Below are 13,588 nucleotides of genomic sequence, written 5' to 3'. Positions count from 1 at the left end.
TTACAGGTCCCAGGGTGCCATGAACTGGACTTCCTATCAGAGTACATTTTTTTTTAAAAGGTTTATTTATTTATGCATAGAAACTGGGGTATAGGCCAGCAGGTGCAGGAGGGTGAGAGGACTCACCAGAGACAAAGTGGGGACTAGAAACAAGCAGACTGACTGAACTACACTGCTGAGGGGAACAGCGGGAAGACAGGAGAGTCTGCTGTGCCCTGTGGGCAGCTCCCTGGCAGGCCAGGTATTGAACTTGTGCTTCAGAGGCTTCAGGTAGCTTCACAGTGCTGTGCTTAAGCCCTTGGGCCACCAGGGAGGTCCCAGGGTAAAATTTAATAAGGTAAAAACTAAGCCCTCACTCCTTGCCCAGCAGATAAAGATTTGGGAGGCTTGAGTAGATAAAGAATTTATAAGATTGTCTTGGGGACAAGGCCGTAAGACTGACCACCATGACCAGAAAAACCAGCCCAGTTCCAGGGAATGCAGAGCAGAGACCACCACATGTTTCTGTGTCCAAGGCCAGTGCCTGAGGCCAGACCTCCCAGCAGGAAACATGTGCAAATTAGCCGCCCAAGGTCAGAAACCCGTGAAAGCAGAAGTATAAAAGAGGCCTCAATTCTCCTTTGGGAGGAAAACTACTCCCATTTCACCTGCTGCTTTTCTTAGTGTTGTATTTCAATAAATCTGTGTTTTCTGTTCTCCCTGTCTCTGGTGAATCTTTTACCCCCCTGTTCCTCCAGCCTCATCTACTATTTCTTCCCAAAGCATGAGAAACTACTAGGAAATGGGGGCTGATCTGAGTGGTCAGGGGAAGGCAGGTAGGCTCTGGGTTCTTTGCTGGTTTTTCTGGCTTTAAGGTGCCACTCAGAGACTTGGGGAAGAGATACTACTGAATGGAGAGAGATGCATAAAGGAAAGATGTGCAGAAACACTTGGAAAAGACATGTGGTTGAAAGACATGTGGAGAGGCTGCTGCTGGCTATTGGCAGATATAATGACAGCCATTATCTTGATTCATACTTTGATTTTTGCATTTTTCTTCTTATCCTAGTTCCTGGGTACTGCTACCCCCTTTCTTGCTGTTGCTCTCCACCAGAAGGTGCTTAGATTTGTGGCAAGCTTTTGGGCCTCAGAAGCTTTACTTTATGCTGAACCTTTTTGGGTGGGCATTGTCAATGAGTGGTTGGGTTATTTGGGGTATTGTGCTGGGAAACTGATTAAGAAGCATGTCCTTTTTCCTTTATGCACAATAATTCTATAAAAGATCTACCACACTTGGGCCTCCCTGGTGGTGCAGGGGTTATAGACACTGTGCTATGAAGTACAGGCAGCCACTGCAGCACGAGTTCAATCCCCAGCCAGGGGGATGACCAACATGGCGCAGTAGACCTCAGATCACTCTTGCCTCTCCTGCTGCTCCACTCAGCAGTGTATTTCAGTATATCTGCCTGTCCTCCCCCTCATTGTCTCTGGTGAATCCTTTCACAGTCCCCAGACCTCTGGCCTACACCTCAGTTCTTGTATGCATAAATAAATAAATCTTTAAAAGAACAAAGATCTACTACACTAAAAGTCTGCTTACTTTGTCTTTGTGCAATGGATGGCAGATCCCTTAAGAGCGTACACCTTTTTGGGCCTCCCCTGGTGGTGCAGGTGGTTGAGTGCCTCGCTGTGAAGTTGTCCGCAACCTTGTCAGCGCAGGTTTGATCCCGGCTGGCCGGCGAAACTCCCACGTGGTGAAGCAGACCTCTCCTGACTCGCCTGCTGCTCCCCTCAGCAGTGCATTTTGACAGTCTGCCTGTTCTGTCCCCGCTCTGTCTCTGGTGGATCCTCTCACCTTCCCGCGCATCTGGCCTGTACCAGGTTCTTGTATAAATCTTTTTTTTTTAAAAAAAGAGTGTACACCTTTTAATAGTTTGGGATCCCTTAAGTAGCTCTTGTTCAAGTAAAACAGAAGCACTCCATTAATAGAAGCTACTGGGAGCACTGTATAGAGAAAAGATGAAAGTAAGGAAATTGTTGATTGAGTATAGCTTGAAGCCTTGTTGGCTGTGATTAGCTTGTACCTTGGGTTTCAGTTTCATAACCTTGAGGTATTGCAGGCTTAGATTTGGGCTTCATTAAGTAGACCACATTGGTCTGAGAACCACTTCAGTCTAATGGCCTCCTTGTTTAATTTAACAGTGTCCATAAGAAAAGTTTTATTGGAACATAACCAGGTTCATTTATTTACACTTTGTCCAAAGCCAATATACTAGAGTTTATTAGTTGCAATAGAATTTGCTTGAAATGCTTGCTATCTGCTTCTTTATAGAAAAGGTTTGCTCACACTTAGATAAACCAGTTTCAAAACATTGGCACTACTGATTTTTGTGAGCATTATCTTTTCACCTTGTTTATCAAGTGTCTCCAGATATTCTTAACTGTCTTCTGGGGCCCGCAATTCTTCCCGGTTGAGAACCACTGCTCTAAATGATGAAAACACACTCTCCCTGTAATTTTCACAGACCGTAAGGTCAATGCAAGTTGTTAAAGGGTAAGAAAAGAGGAAAGTTAAGAAAGGTAAAAGAAAAGGAATATACTACTAAATCTCTTGCTGGGTTTTTAATATCATTTTTAATTTAACTCCCCAACCAGAAAATATATAATAGCTTTAAAAAATAAAACACAGTTGGTTTCTAAGCATGCAGCGATTGTAAACTCACTTTTGGTTCTCAAGACATCAGCCTTCCTCTTAGCAGCTTATTCACATAATGTAGCACCTCCAGCTTACAGACATGTGAATTTTCTCACAAACTCTCAAAGTCCATATCTCACAAATAGTTGTGGTGTGTTAAAGACATGCAGATGTCAGTGTAAGTCAACACACATTCCCAACGGAGGGAAGATGAATCCTAGTTCCAGCTGTCATACTGTAAGCACCTACCCTCTTGGAAGTCTATTTATTATCATATTTTTTTGTCTTTTTGTTTCTTCATTAGTGATTTTACTGTCCCAAGGGACTCCCCCCAGGCAGTGTTGGGATATTGCCTATTGTTTTTAAGCACAAGAAATTTGTGATATGCTTATACATGTACGTTAGATAGGCTTCATCCAGGCATGAATTATAAACTTTTAGCCATGAGTTTAACATTAATGAATCAATTGCATTTCTTAAATAAGGGGTCTTCAAATGGAAACACAAATTTAGGTCAAATATTGATTAACTGATGAAAATGGTGTGACTAGGAACTTGAAGAAACCTAATTGTATTTCCTCTATGAATAATGGATCAGTCTTCACTAGTTCAGTGCTCACAATAACTTTGGTGAACATAACTATGACAAATAATGAGCATGGCTGAATATATACTGAGAGAAATAAAGAATATTGGGTTAGATTTAAAAATGAATACTGATCAAAAACCAAGAGGACGATAAAAACTTTGTACTTATAAATCATTTATAAATCTTCTGCAAGTTAACATCCGACTTTACAAAGTCGAAGACCAAAGCAGTAGTAAATAGAAAGTCAAAGTTACAGTCCCCCGCAAGCATCAGATGACCCTGAATCTGGCTTGGTAAATAACGGTCTAGTGCAGGTTTCTTAACCTTGACACTCTTGTAACTTTGGGCCAGATAACTTGGATAACTGTTGTGGGGGGCTGTCCTGATGGTTCTATGGAGATTCCAGTGTCTCCTTCCCTACCAATTATAGCAATAAAGCATCTCCAGATAGTACCAAATGACCCTTGGAGGACAAAATTGCCCTGATTCAGAATCACTAGTCTAGTATGATTTTGAAATACAATGTTACCTTTTTGCCCTTTTTTCCCCAAGTTTTGGATATTTTTTCATAGCACACTCAGAAAAGAGGGAGAAAAGGTATGCTTTGCAACTAAGCAGATTTGGAACTCTCTAAACATGGGTCATAATTTGTAGATGTATATAATTTCTTCATTTTTTCCTTATCTTGTGCACAGTGCCAAAACACAGTGCCAGGAACACAGAAGACATTCAATAAAACTTTCCAGTAGGAAGGCATGAAACTTAAAGACTCCAGGATCTCAGCCCAAAGTGAGATATTGGGTCTGGAATGGAGAAGGCAGGTGTCTGAAACTGAATTACTGCTACCCACTGGAGATATCTGCCTGTCATCTCCCAGAAGGACTGGAGGCTGCAAATGATAAGAAATAAGAACCTGAATAAGGAAGACAAGAAAGGTTCTTGTTATGACTCTATTTATACACACAGTTGTTGAGGTCTGGGGGATGTCACTTAAATGACACTGACATTAGGGAGTAATGATGTCCCAAGGTTGGCTCCATGTGGATAATATGGATTTCAAGGGATTAGGATCTGAAAAAAAAATCCTTGTGTCTTCCATTGATTAGCTGAACCTGTCTGAGATTTAATTTCTCCTGCATATAGGGCCACCTTGGTGGTGCAGGCCATTGAACACAGCGCTGTGAAGCTGTGGGCAGCCTTTGCAGTGCAGTGTCGATCCTAGCTAACTTAGATTTGGGCTTCAAATTTTGGATATTTTTTCATAGTACACTCCTTTACTGCATTTTGCAACTACATAGATTTGAAACTCTCTAAACATGGGTCATAATTTGTAGCTGTATATACTTTCTTTTTTTTTTCTATCTTGTGCACATGGTGCAGCAGAACTCTCCTGTCTTGCCCCATTCTCCCCTCAGCAGTGTATTTCAGTAGATATGCCTGTTCTGTTCCCTGCTCTGTCTCTAGTGAATCCTCTCACCCTCCTGCACATCTGGTCTGTACACGGGTTCTTGTCAGCATGAATGAAATAAATCCTTAAAAAATAATTTTTCCATCTATAAAAGGGGAATAACAATAGTTCTGTATGGGTTGAATTGTGTTTCTTTTTTTTTTTTTTTAAGATTTATTTATTTATACAAGCACCAGGTACAGTCAGAAGCGAGGGAGGGTGAGAGAATTCACCAGAGCCAGAGCAGGGAACAGAACAGGCAGAGTGATGAAATACACTGCTGAGGGGAGCAGCAGGCGGCGGGAGAGGTCTGGGCACTATGTGGGACCCTCGCCCGGTGGTGGCCGGGGATCAAACCGGCGCTGCAAAGGCTGCCGGCAGCCTCGCAACCGAGCGTTTACCGCTGCGCCACAGGGGAGGCCCTGAATTCTGTTTCTTAAAGTTCATATATGGTGGTCTTAGGCGATGGGACCTTTGGGAGATAATTAGGTTTCGATATGGTCATATGGTTGAGTCTTCAAAATGGGAATAGTTCCCCCATCCTCCTCTCTCCTTGCTTTCTCTCTCCTCCCTCCCTCTCTTTTCCTTCTACCTAAATGCACCAAAGAAAGTCCCTTTGAGGTCACAAGGAGAAAGAAGCAGTCTTCAACCCAAGGAAAATCTCATCAAATACCAACCTTTGATAACACTTTGATATTGAACTGCCACCCTCCAGTGCAATAAGAAATAAATCTGTTTTCAACCACCAAGTCTTTGGTATTTTGCTATGATGAACAAATTTATTAATGTGCCTGAACTAAGACACATGACAACTTTATAGTATTATTGGGGTCATTTCAATGAGAAATATGTGTACATCTCCTAACACAATGTCAAGAATTCCCTACATTTTAGCCAAATATCACACATAAGACTCCCTATATTTTATTTTTATTTTATTTTAAGATTTATTTATTATTTATACAAGAACCGGGGTACAGGCCAGATGCGCAGGAGGTTGAGAGGATTCACCAGAGACAGAGCAGGGAACAGAACAGGCAGACTGATGAATTACACTGCTGAGGGGAGCAGCGGGCGCGACAGGAGAGCTCTGCCGCGCCATGTGGGACCCTTGCTGCCTGGCCGGTAACAAACCGGCACTGCAGAGGCTGTGGACAGCTTCAGAGCGCTGCGCTCAACTGCCTGCACCACCATGGGAGGCCCAAGACTCCCTATATTTTAACCAAAACAAAAAAAAAATCTGAAACCGCAGTGGTTCAGTGGACTTAGACTGATTCCCTATATAATTTACTCCTTTCCCATTGATGAAAGTTTTAGGTCCAGTGGTGCTTTTACCAAAATAAAAACAGAAACAGCTACAGCTACTTTTATCAATTTATTTTGAACTTCAAACTGTGTAGCAGTATCAGTGTCCAGTGTGCAGTTATTCTTACACATTTGATAATTTGTGTCCCAAAATGCACTTGGCCAAATCTCTAAGTGTACATAAGCAATAAATCAGTGTTATCTTTTTGAAGGGGCACTACATGTTGACTTCTATTTATGCCATACCCTACAGAGTCACAGTGCTGATCACCTGAATGAGTTCATCAATGTGCAAAAAGTGAGGCTCTGTGGTTTCTCCACAAGTATTATAAAGTTTAGCCTGAGACTAAACTTGGCCATTTCTGTGTCAAGTAATGATGTGGTTTGTAGAAAGCGGGATATGAATTAATGATCCAATACGAATACAGTGCTTTTATAACAGGAATGTTTTCTACTTTCTTTCATAGTGGCTTGTCTCATTGACAACATCCAATAAGTACCTAAACCTTTATATTACCCTCTCTTTCCATTGTCAGTTCCTTTAAATACAGTGACCATTTCCTTCCACGTTCCTATAAAAAGTCAGAAATAGATTCAAAAAACAGACATTATTCTTGGCTATGTTTAGAAGTTCAAGGCCAAAATGAAATGGAACTTTGAAAGAACAGAAAAAAAAAACATTGTATGATATACTCCAGATACTCAGAGTTCCCTGACACATGTTTCCCAGAAGAAACTTTGTCCCAGAAAATACTTTTTGGGGGGTAAATACATGGAAATTTGAAAATTTCTTTGTTTACATTGCTTGGATAGCAAACATTTCTGATTAAGAATATTTGCTTTACACATTTTGGTGTATGTAAAATGGCCTTTTGTTTGAGAGAACCAAGGGAAAATAATATTTGTAAAAAGTTTCCACCTATTGCTTAAATGAAAAGTATTTATAGAAGTACAACAGCAAGGTATAACCATGAGGTCTGCAGTTAGCGGAGATCTGTAGAACTGGCTACCAGGTCATTTCACTTATAACCTCAGAAGTCTTGTGCTGGCTGCACTGGATAGACAAAAGTTCAAAGTCATGAACATGACCTTTAGATGTGTTTCTTCTGCCCAAATCCCCTTCAGAGCTAAATGACAGGATTTATAAGTGACATTCTAATGTACTCTCCCTGTGGTCTTGGAAGATTTTATAGATATAAAGAGAAAGGTAGGGCCCTAATTTAATACCTGGCTAGAAATCTAGTCAATGAAGCAGATAGAAATTTTACCCTGCAGACCCAGACATGCCAGAATGCCATGTCTCTTTATTTAAAACTAATTCAATCTCATTCTACGCATAATCTTTCAGAGCTGTTGGAAAATTCAATCTCAGGGTTACTAAGCCTGGTGCTCTCCAGGATCATGGGCAGATCCTGGGGATCTCAGTAGAGAACACTTCACAGGCTTGCAAAGAAGCCAGGAATCCAGTCTGTCTTTGTTACGCATGTTAGCAAAAGTCACATGGTCCCTTGAGGTCAGGGGTACAGCTCCTCTTTGGGCAAAAGCAGGAGATGCTGATGGAAGCAATTATCAGAAGTTTCCTCGGTTCACCTTGCAGGCCACAAGTCCCCAGGACCCTTGGCTCATTCTCACCCTGAGGAAATTGTTTTCCTTTCTTATGTTGCTTCTGCAGTACTCTTGGGACATCCTCCTCCTCACCTCACCTCTCTCACAGGGGTTCTGTAAGTATGATCCCCAGAGCAGCAGCAGCAGCAGCAGCAGCAGCAGCAGCAGCAGCAGCAGCAGCAGCAGCAGCAGCAGCAGCACTTAGAAACCTGTTAGAAATGCAAGTTTTCAGGTCCTACCCAGATCCACAGGCTCTTGGAGGTTGGGACCCAGCGGCCAGTGTTTATTAATAATCCCTCCATATAAGTCTGATGGGAAGATACATTTTGAGAAAGACTGGCCTAGCTCAGCCCATTCAATACCTCAGACCTTGCAAACGGAGACCACCAGGAAACTTGTGTTTATAGCCTTCAATATAGCACCTCTATCCCTGACCCCAACCTACTCAAGGCAAGAGAAGCAGTGACCTAACTATTCAGAAAATAAACACTAAACACAACACATATGCATTTATCTTTCTGATTTTTCTAAAATAAGAAAGCAAATATGCCAAGTAATATCTTTTTTTTTTAAAGAGTTATTTATTTTACAAGAACTGGGACACAGGCCAGATGCATGGGAGGGTGAGAGGATTCACCAGAGACGGAGCGGGAAACAGAACAGGCAGACTGATGAAATACACTGTTGAGGGAAGCAGTGGGTGAGACAGGAGAGGTCTGCTGCACCATGTGGGACCCTCGCCGGCCAGCCGGGTTGGAACCTGTCCTGCAGAGGCTGCGGACAACTTCACAGCGCTGTGCTCAACCGCCTGCGCCACCAGGGGAGGCCCACCAATTAATATCTTAATAAATATTTTAATATCCTGCCACAAAAAGATTAGCTTTAACAGTATTAGATTTCTAAGAGAATAAATTAGAAAAAATGAGAAGTGGTAGAGTTGGGTTAGTTTGGGGTCAGAGTTAGGAATGAGACCAGGAAAGTGAAAAAATAAAAGGTGCTCTATCAAGGATGGGGACAAAACTTGGTATTTTCCTGGACCAACATGAAGTTCAGCAGAACCTTGAAGTTTTTGGTGATCAAAAACCTATGCTTCCAAAAATGAGGTCTTAGAATGGCTACAAGGCAGTAATTGTAAAAAAGTGGTGGGCCGCTCCCCCAGGCAACAGAGCACAGCACACACAGAGTCCTGAGTGTCCTGAGGCTGAAGCCACATCCACTCCTCCCCGCCTCCACCTGAATGCAGTTGTACCTGTGCCCACTTAGAAATGAACTACTATGTCCCGTGTCCCTTGGCATCTAGATATGGCCACTGAAGTGTGAATGGAAGTGATATGTGTCACCTAAAATATTGCAAACAACCTTCTCCCCATTTTTCTTTCCCCTGAGCTGTAGGGAGGTACCTGTGATCTATCTTTAACCATGTCTATATTGGCGACTACCGAGAGTGAAAGCATGAGGGAAGGAAGCTGGGTCCTGCAAGGGCCACATAGGATAGAGGAGTCCACCTACCCATTCCAGACCATTAGGTGAGATAAATAACCTTCCTTAATCTGTTTGTTTGTTAGGTTCATTGTTACAGCAACTTAGATTTTCATGTAGCTAATATAAAAATCAATGGCCATCAAGAAGGATCAAGCCAATGCTTATAATTCACTGAGGCCCACAAAATACCAAAGCCCCCCCACAGTGCCTGACACCCAACAGGTGCCCCATAAATTGTTACTACATGAATGAATGCAGCACCATTTGGAGGTGCTGGGGCAGGAAACACCAAACTATCTCATAAAATAATCCACCTGTAAGTAAATCTAATTGGCATGTTCCAACCTACAATGAGAAGAACAAATAGCACATAAATAGTAACAATGGGTTAAAATCAAATGGGAATCTTTGGGTGTACAACATAAAAATGAGTGTTAATTATAGAGCAGTCATTTCAGTGATTTGCAGATAGTTATCATTGTCTCTGTCATTTTCCAAAACAAAAGACTTATTATACATGCACAGACATATACAGACAGGTAAATTCTTCTTTTAACAAGTTTGATGAGACATCAAGATTGCTATGCTTGTACAAGCTATGCTTGTCCATAAGCAAATGAAAATCCATTGCTATAGTATGCAAAGTGAATACAAAGAAGCTTTTTACTTTGTAAAAGGCAGTTCTGAGTAGCAGATGGCATATGAATCCAGCTCTGTTTGTTGAACATTTTTGAGGCCTACTAGGTAAGAAGTGTTGCGTTAAATACAGTGAAAAAGTCAAAGATGCCAGCTAAAACATGAATTAAGGTATCAGAGCGAGAGAATATTACATAAAATGGAGATTTAAGTTTCCAAGAAATGGCAATTAGTGGGTACCTGCACAACTCTGGCCATGTTGAAATTTTCTGTGGTATCTACTTAATGCTTCTTTTGAAAGCTGTTCTGGGGCTTGAATAACATATATAAGCATGTGGTATATTAAGTGATCATCAGCAATGGTAGTTCCTTTCTTCATATTCTATAATAATATCTGAAATATTTCTTTTTTAATATCTCATTGGTGATTTGTTCTAGAGTCATAAAAAAAGTTTTGCTTATCCCAAACTCTGACATGTGTGCTTATATTCACCCACACTCTGAATCCAGAGCAAATAAAGAGCATTGCATTTCACAACCCAAAAGATAGTGGGCTATGATGGAGAGCAGGGTTTTCAGATGCAAGAGGAAGATTCTACTCTGGTTACTAAACATTGCTTTATTGGAAAGGAATTCAGCAGAATCCAAAGAGAGCTCAAAAATATTTGTTCATTTCCATTTTCCCCTACCCATGGGGACAGTATTTATGCTCTACCTTGGAACACCAGATGGGTCCTTAAATATTAGTTCCAGGCTCATTTTGTGTACTACCCAAAGCTTCACCTGCAGACCTTCAGAACTGGGCCACTTCCCAGACAGTCAGCCCTGAGATGAAACTGTCCCCGAAGTCAGGTTAACACAACCCAGATTAGCAGGAAGTTTAATATCCAGGCACCTGGGACTTTGATCAATAAGCGATGTTTCTTCTTTGCTTCCATTGGATTATTTTGAAACAGATCTCTCTGTGTGTACACTTATCTCGTGTAACTGAAATGCCAGTCCTGTCTTCCTGGGAATTCATGGCCAGATTTGTAATACATTGCTTTACATTTTGTTCTTCTCCTGTTCTGCCTCACTCCCTGCTCCCTCTTCACCCCCCTTATTTCCCTGAGATTGCACCTCCTAGACAAAAACTTGGCATTTAAGTTTTTTTTTCCCAAACTCTTTTATCTCGGAAACCAGTGCTGTCAGCTCCACATGCAGAGTCTTCCCTCTCTGTAGCATCACCCCAGGGTGTCTCCACTTCCATGTCCTTACCTTGACAAATCAGACTTCATCTGCTCTATTCCCTCTACTTTGAATGCGCTTATTGTTCCCATCTTTCCCATTGGCCCAAACATTCCACCCTGACTTTTTCTGAGCCTCTCTCAGCCCTGAGTGCAGAATCCCAGTTGGTTTGCTTTTCACAGGACATGGACTGACCAGACACAGTAGCCGTGAAATTGGGTCCCCAGTCTTTTTTCCAGTCCTTACTGCCTAGGGTGTCAGGGTTGATAGTTCCTTGTATAAACAGATACTGCTGGGTATTGCACATCTTTCAAGGGAAACGAAAATTTAGTCACAATCAGCGTGGAACTAATCCTTTGGAAATGACCAAGGTGACCAGACATCTCAGCCTTTTGGGAGGATTACCTATGGATTCATTCTTCTTTTCTTTAATTGAGGTAACATTGGCTTACAACACTGAATATGACTCACAGATGCAGGATCTCACCTTTTCAGATTTATATAGTGGAGGTCATGTTAGGGGGAAAGGATGTCCTAAAGCTAATTTTATACAGACTTTGTGGACTCCACCCCTACCCCAGGCCAAAGCCAAAGACACTGGGAACTCCAAATCCCATCACCACCAAAGGGAAGGTGGCTGGGACCTGAGGGTGGGGTTAAGCAGTCAGGTTGGTATAAAGCCAAACACGTGGGCTTTGGAGGGGTCCCCCATTTTGGCTCTCCACCAGCTAGCAGCGTCCAGCCAGCTCTGAGAGTGACTTTGGGTTTCCAGGTCGGTGGATCGGGTAGGACGCGTTAAAGACTTTATTTCCCTATTTTCTCCCTGAGTTGTACATTTGCCTTATTTCCTTTTCTCTTGTAAATAAACCTTTTATTAACCTTTTGTGTGTGCCTGTAGTGGAGTATTCATAAGTCCCCTTTAAGCGCGCGGGTGAGGACACACAGACAGGCAACCCGTTCAATATCGGGGCTGTCCTATAGCAGTCACATCCATCAACCTTTCTTTTTTTTAAGGATGTCTCTGGCAAAAAGCCTTGAACTGGCTTCAAAGGGGAATTTCTTTTAATGATAGATGTGCTAGATTATAGCTGTCATCATCTATGTTGCTACTTAATTTGGTGGAAATGTACACACATGGTGTGATTGCTCAAAAATGTTAATTCATGCAAATGTAAGTGGTTTTGTCCTCTTTGACATGTCCTTTCCTACTCTGATTAACAGGTTCTTACTCCAAATGCTCTGGGGATCTCCAAGGCATGCTGATGTACTCAGCTGCCTCTCTCTCATATGGTCATGAAGGTCTATAGTGTATAGGGACACCACATACAAAGGGACACAGCTTACAATGTGGGTGTCATGGAGTTAATGTAACAATTTTTTCTAGGAAATGGGAGTAAAATATTTTAACAAACTAAGTTATCTGGAGTTAGATGAAGCTACACTATGATATTTGCTGCCTCAGCAACCATTTTGTTTGGTCAAGCAGCCTGGAGCAATTTTAAGGTGATGCTAAACCCTGCATGCACTAGGTAGCAATCTTCAGCATTACAAGCAAATTCAGGTTCAGATAGGATTTCCCCAATAGCCCTTGAGATCAGCAGTCTCCCCTGCCAGCAGGTGCCGTATGCCTTTTGAGTCCCTTAGATAAGAACCCCACTGGACTTTTTGAAAACCTGGCTTTTTGGTTTGAATTGGCCATTCCAAGCTAATTTAAGAACCCCAAGGCACTTCACTTATGGACCTTAACAAAGGCCCCAGTTGTCTTTCTCTCCATGCCCAGTACTTCCCCCAGGACCTATGACTAATAAAATCTATTGCAATTCTTGTGATCTGTTGTTGAACTGAAGTTTACCACCTGGTGCTCTGTAGTCCACTTAACAAATGTTAACAGAGTCATAATGTAAGCATATTAGATCAATTTCCTGGCAGAGGCAAATAAGTAGTACTGTTAGGGGGAAAGGATGTCCTGAGATAATCTCATACAGGCTTTGTGGACTCCACCCCCACTCCAGACTAAAGCCATCAGGACATTGGGAAAGACAAATCCCATCACCACCAAGGGGAGGGTGGCTGGGACCTGAGGGTGGAGTTGGGCAGCCAGGTTGGATATAAAAACCAAACACGTGGGCCTTGCTCTCTCTCTGGCTCGCGATCGCTCGCCTCCTGGCTTCACCGCTCCTGGCTGGCGGCCAACTGAGAGCGCCATTTTGGGATTCCTGATCGGCGGATCGGGTAGGACGCATTTAAAACTTTGTCTCCCACTTTTCTCCCAGAGCTGTACATTTCCTCATTTCCCTTTCCGTTGTAAATAAACCTTTTATTAACCTTTCACGTGTGCCTGCAGTAGAGCATTGATAAGTCCTTCATCACCATGGAAATGGTGGCAAAAAGTGAAAGGGGGGATTGTTAGGGGGAAAGGATGTCCTGAGATAATCTCATACAGGCTTTGTGGACTCCACCCCCACTCCAGACTAAAGCCATCAGGACATTGGGAAAGACAAATCCCATCACCACCAAGGGGAGGGTGGCTGGGACCTGAGGGTGGAGTTGGGCAGCCAGGTTGGATATAAAAACCAAACACGTGGGCCTTGCTCTCTCTCTGGCTCGCGATCGCTCGCCTCCT

Source organism: Talpa occidentalis, unplaced genomic scaffold (assembly GCF_014898055.3).
Source record: "Talpa occidentalis isolate TD23 unplaced genomic scaffold, MPIMG_talOcc4v2.1 talOcc4.4, whole genome shotgun sequence".
Lineage (NCBI taxonomy): Eukaryota > Metazoa > Chordata > Mammalia > Eulipotyphla > Talpidae > Talpa > Talpa occidentalis.
The sequence above is the reverse complement of the archived record's forward strand: the minus strand, read 5'-3'. Positions refer to the sequence as shown.